This window comes from Vigna unguiculata, chromosome 11 (genome assembly GCF_037176805.1).
Source record: "Vigna unguiculata cultivar grain cowpea cultivar isolate G323 ecotype 2 chromosome 11, ASM3717680v1, whole genome shotgun sequence".
Taxonomy (NCBI): domain Eukaryota; kingdom Viridiplantae; phylum Streptophyta; class Magnoliopsida; order Fabales; family Fabaceae; genus Vigna; species Vigna unguiculata.
Window position 1 is genome coordinate 32,837,409 of NC_140802.1, and position 6,152 is coordinate 32,843,560.

General features: G+C 34.9%; 1 long non-coding RNA gene across 1 annotated transcript; it reads left to right on the forward strand.

The window, feature by feature from the left end:
- The first annotated feature begins 569 nt into the window (after positions 1–569).
- On the forward strand, positions 570–1,930 carry LOC114168846 (uncharacterized). Its single transcript, XR_003600775.2, has 3 exons — positions 570–1,096; positions 1,212–1,363; positions 1,646–1,930. It is a non-coding gene; the product is annotated as an uncharacterized LOC114168846 (long non-coding RNA).
- The last annotated feature ends 4,222 nt before the right edge of the window (positions 1,931–6,152 follow it).

A 6,152-nucleotide genomic window follows, 5' to 3' on the forward strand; every position in this document is an offset into this window, starting at 1 on the left:
ATAATTAATAGGAAAAAAATCTTACACTATAAAAAAAATAAAAGTTGAAATAAATGTTTTCTTATAATTAAATGCTGTAATTTTATAAATAACTTTTTTTTTAAAGAAAAATTGTAACAAATGTTTTCTTATAACTGTTATTTTTTTTATTATTTACTTTTTAATTTTTTTAATTGGATCGAATTAATTATCGACGGATTTTAATTAATTAGCATAAAAATTTAAAAGAATAACAAAATATTAATAATTAATATTGATAAAAATCTTGTATTATAAAAGAAATAGAATTTAGAATAAATGTTTTTCTATAATTAAAATTATTTTTATAATAAATTTAATGAATGAGTTAATTAATTAACATAAAAATTTAAAAAAATATTAATAATTTATAGTGTTAAAAATCTTATATTATGAAAGAAAAAAAATTTATTTCAAAATGTTCTCCTATAATATAGCATTTTCTAGACCTCTCATTTTAACTCAACCTATGGGTCAGCTTCAGCCTCCTTTAAAATTAAACTCCATTTTAATGATCCACCTAATGAGGGGTTTTCTAAAAGACTCCAGTCCCAAAAGCCCTGACTAAAGTGGGTTGGGACAAGGTTACTATGGGTTTAGCCTTTTTAGTAAAAAGTCTTTTTCTCTCTGCAAATTGAAAGTCCTCGAAACTTCTTCTTCTCACTCATAACCTCGTCCCTTCTTTCTTCTCCTCCATCAAATACATTGAAAACTCTTTTTCTTTATGCGAATCGAAAGTTTTTCCCGATACTTCTTCTCACCCAAGAGCCTCCACGAACATCGCCACTAACCTCGTCACTCTCTTCTCTCTTAAGAACTCGTCAAATACGTTCTTCGTAGAACAAACCTACTTTCGCATTTGAATTTCACTTCCACCAAGTCTTCTTTTTTCTTTCTTTTTATTTTTGTTGAGGGTTTCTTTTCTACTTGATTGGTGGCCAAACTACATTTCTCATGCCCCTTATGAGCGAAAATAGTGGATTCAATCATTCTATGTAATGATTTTTATTATTGTTCCAGGACAAAGGTACTTGGAGCTCAAACAAATTCAAGTGGGACCCAGAATTGAAGAGGCCCGGTAATGTTTTAAAACTAGTTGCTTAATATGATCTAAAATATTTGGTCTATTGTTGTACAATGTTGGGTGAAATTATGTTAAACTCCATTCATCTTTACAATTATGTTAAACTCAGAGATGTTCAATTTTGTTGTCGAGAGTGGTTATGGGTGCATGGGTGGTGGCAAGTCAATGGAGACAGGGCCTTAAAACAACACACTACTCTCTTCCTTTTTTCAGCAAGAAGGGTCACTTGTTTCAGTTTAATCTACACAAGCAAATATGTCTGTAAGTCCCTTCTTCTAATTATATCTCTTACACAAGCACATAATGGTTTGGTTCATAGCACTTGTTTGTGCCTTTGAAGAGAAGTTTATGACTGAGATTGCTATAATGTGTCAAACTGCAGAATCATTCTACTATAACCATTTTTATACATGTATCTACTGCATGATTGATTTTCAGTTGTAGATATAGTTCAAAGATTATTGCATTGGAATTTCAAGGAAGCTTTTTTTCATCTGATATTTGTGGTAGTACAAAAGTACTAACAAGCATTTTTCTTTGCAGAATATGATAGAGCTGAGAGTCCCAAATCTTGATTATGAAGGATGTGCTTCAAAACTAAAGAAAGCTCTCTTCAAACTCAAAGGTGTATTTTTGAATAAGCAATTATGTGTTTTTTTTTTTCTGGTATGCACAGTGTTACTGATATTGCTTGAACTGCAAAATGAAACCACTGTCAGAAGTTTCATGGTTCCATATTTATTTCTAAACTTTTTTTTTTCTTTTTGTACATTAATCACTTATCTTGAATGTATAAAAAGAAATGGCAGTCTCTGTTTCTGGTTTCCATTAGTTTTGTTACAGTTTGAATGAAAGCATATGCATAGGCATTATTTATCTTTTTCTTTGTTTGAACAAATGAGCATGACCAATATTGAACGGTGTGAAGAGGAAGTTCATAACTAATATCCATGTCAGCAAAGTCTGTAACATCAAATTTTATACCAAAGTAATTTAAACCCATTAGCTAATTGAAACTTCTGGATTTTTCTCAGTAAGACCTCTGCACTTCACTCCACCACGGACCACAATAAAAATGGGGCGAATTACACTCACACTCCCTAATTAAATTAATTTCAATTTAAATAAAAATGGACCTCTAAACTATTTTACTTTCTTTTATCAGATGAATAAATAAAGTGTTTTGTTAAGTTAGATATATATTTCGAAAGAAGTTGTTAAATATAAACATAATGCTTACTGTTACATGAGAAACATATTAAGTGGCTGTAATATGCCAAGTTATATTCAGAATATACAAATACAAGTACATAAACCATAAACCAGATTTTTCAAACGGTAATATGAAATAAATATGTAAATATAAATTAAGGTTTCATGGGTTTATAAATTGAACACCAATATTTTGTTGCACGGCAATTCTGAAGGGCCTTTATAACTAAGGAGGATCTCCCGGCAATAAATGATGAATGATTATTTTTTCATCATTAAAAAGGTTGTGACTCCTAATTTTGAGACAAAAGGCAACTTAACTATTCCTGTTAAGAAAAAATCCTATATGGTTTTGGGCTTAACTAATCTAAAGAAAAGGGAAGAGAGAGGAGAGTAAGTCAATATCTAAACCTAAGACTGGTATCAGGTGTCAAGGGGTGATTTATTTCTGCCTTATTATCATTTTTATGGTATATTAGATGGATTGATATGCAAAACAAATTGAGAATAATGCATAAATGAGCATCTAGACAAGAGTTTTTGGAGAAATTAAAATAGAGGTCCATAGATTTTGTCTGTTATTTATGGTAATTTTCTGATGCCCTGTTTGGTTGAGAAGATAGGAGAAAGGAGTGTGGTATTTTTTTACAACTATTTTTCACTCCATTGTATTTTTGTTATATCAAGTATTTTTTTATTTTCACAGTGTATGTTTTCTTTAATATGCTAATTGTATGATAATATAGTTTTCTTTATCACAGGAACAATTAATCTTAACTAACTTACTATATAGGATTGGTCAAAATTAGAATTGACTAAATATGGACCACTCTAAGAGTAATCTTTTGCTTTTGGCTGATGATCTCGTATCTGAAACTCCTGGTCCATCTGAAAGTGCTATCACAAATAAAAAAGAAGTCTCAAATGTTTAGAATTTTTTCACAAAATTAGGAAAAGACAAGGATGGCATTGAAAAGTCTATGTGTAAGTATTGTGGTCATAACTATAAAGTTGGAAAAAACCCCATTACTAAAAACAATTATGGGACTTCACATTTAAGTCGGCATGTCAATGCATGTAGAAGTATTGCAAACTTAGATGTGGATTTGAATAAAGAAGGAAAGTTTGGTACAAGAAAGATAAATCAAAAGATTCATCGTAAGTTACTTGCGAGAGCCATCATTAAACACAGTCTTCCCTATAATTTTGTTGAATATGAAGGAATTAGAGAGTGGATAAAATATATTAATCCTAATGTTGACATGAAATGTAGGAACACTACTGTTTTATATGTAGAAAAGGAATACATTGAAGAGATGGAAAAATTTAAGCAAATGATGTCTAAGATTCCTAATAGAATTTGTTTAACATGTGATGTTTGGACTACAATTACTTTTGAAGGATATATTTGCCTAACTGCACACTTTGTCTATGAAAATTGGAAATTGACAAGCAAGATTCTTAACTTTTGTTGAATGAAACCACCACACACGGGTGTTGAACTAGAAAATGTTGTTTTTGATTGCCTTAAGCAATGGGGCATTGATAAGAAAATTTTCTCATTTACCTTGGACAATGCTTCTACTAATAATATCTTACATGACATTTTAAAAAGCCATCTTTGTGTTCATAGAAACTTATTATGTGATGGTGAGTTTTTCCATGTACGATGTGGTGCTCACACCCTTAATTTGATAGTTCATAGAACCATTTTATGAGATTACAAACATGATGTCTGGTTCATCTTATCCCACTTCAAACTTGTATTTTATGCAAATTTGGAAAATTCAGTTTATTATTGAAGAGAATTTGTTAAATGACGATGTCACTTTAAAGCAAATGGCTATGAATATGAATGAGAAGTTTCAAAAGTATTGGAAGGAGTATAGTGTTGGGTTAGCTTTTGGAGCTATTCTTGTCCCACGACTAAAGGTTGATTTTATAAATGTATTGTTATAAAAAGTTGGACATTCTGACCTATGAAGAGAAAATAGAGAAAGTGTTAGAGAAGTTTAAGAGGTTGTTTAAAGAATATGTAAAGAACTTGTCTATCCCCGGTGTTTCTCTTTCCCAATCACCAACTGAATCCATCTCAATGTCTCAATCCAATATCGAAGGAAGAAAGTTGAAGAGATCAATGATTATTTCTGTAAGCATTTTATACCTAGTTTTCATTATTTTTAAATTTTTTTTGTTCTTTTTTAATGTGTTCGTTGTAGGATTTTAAAATGTATCAGAATGAATCAAAATCTATTGTTGGCAAGAACGAGATAGATGTTTATTTAGATGAACCAACAATAGATGATGATGAAGACAATGAAGATATTGATGTACTCAAATATTGGAAGACTAATGAGAAAAATTTCCTATACTGTCTATAATGGTTCGAGATGTGCTTAGTATTCCCATTACTACAGTGGCATCAGAGTCGGCCTTTAGTAAAGGTAGGTGTGTTCTTTCAAAATATAGAAGCTCTATTCTTCCTGAGCATGTGCAAATGTTGATTTGTACTCAAAGTTGGTTGTATGGATTTTCTGAAAATCCTAGTGGTAAGTTTATATGTTATTATTTTAAAATTACTTTACATTAAATAATTAACTCTAAACTAGTTGTTTGATTGTGTACCGTACTTAGCCAAACTCAACCAAGTAAACAATATACACATCAAAACCGCCTAGCATCTAGTACCCGGACACCACTGGCATAAGCCACCTAGGCAGGTAGCCGGTCGAAACCGACTACTTGTCTAGAAAGTTAACTAACATCAATGCCCCGCCTTCAAAAGGCCTCCAGGGCCTGTTTTGGGGGCCCAGGCCCACTCATGGCCCAAGCTGGGGCCCAAGTCAAAACCCAGCCCATGCAATGGTCAAACGTCATTAATGTTCTATAAATACACGTGGACCCCATCATTTAAAGGTACGCATTCATTAATCACTAATTTGACTCTCTGAGAGCTTTGACTTACTTGAGCTTCGGAGATTCTTCTGCAGGTAACCCCTCCTGGGTTCAAGCCGACATGTATCGAATGGGAAGAGGCCAACTGAAGAGATAGCGGACTACATGGTAAGGTGACACTCGTGCCTAACTTATCTTATTTGTCCCTCTGCAGGAACAATTGGCGCCCACCGTGGGGCCCGAGACGAACACCTTTAGTACCCGTTTTTCTCTGAAGATGGTTTCTACCCGTAGCAAAGCTGGAGCTAGCAAGCAAGTGGACGCTGGTCCCTCTGGACCTTCCGGCATCACCCCTGACTTGGCCGCCATCTTAGACGGCCAGGTGAAGATGCAACAGGAGCTCGTAAACCTGAAGAAGCGCAACGCTGAAGAAATGGAAGCGCTTAAACAAGAGAATTCCCGCCTCAGAAGGAGGATCGAGGCAGATGCCGACCTCAAGGGAAAAGCCAAAGAGACCTCTGAAGCTGTGAAGTCTCCGGCCTTCCAGCCTACGGAGGAGGAAAGTGAATACAATCCCACCCCCCACACCTTCACCACCACCCAACAGACACCTGTTACCTCTACTCATCCTCACCATTTTCCATCCGCTCAACCGGGGCTCACCGCACCCCCAACTCCCGCCCCCACCCTCCCTCCCACCCACATCCCCTACAACATACCCACCACCCTCCATACCACATATGTCCCACCCTACAACCCACAGTACCTTCCCACAACCCACATTCCTCCTCACAACATCACCTCCACCTTTCCCGCTATGATCACCCACCCACCCCCACCCCACATTCCCCCTCCTCACCAGCCCAGACGCCGCCACCCATTCACCGATTTTATCGCTAACACCCCTCTACCGACCCAGTGGGAACCATTCAACCTCGATCGC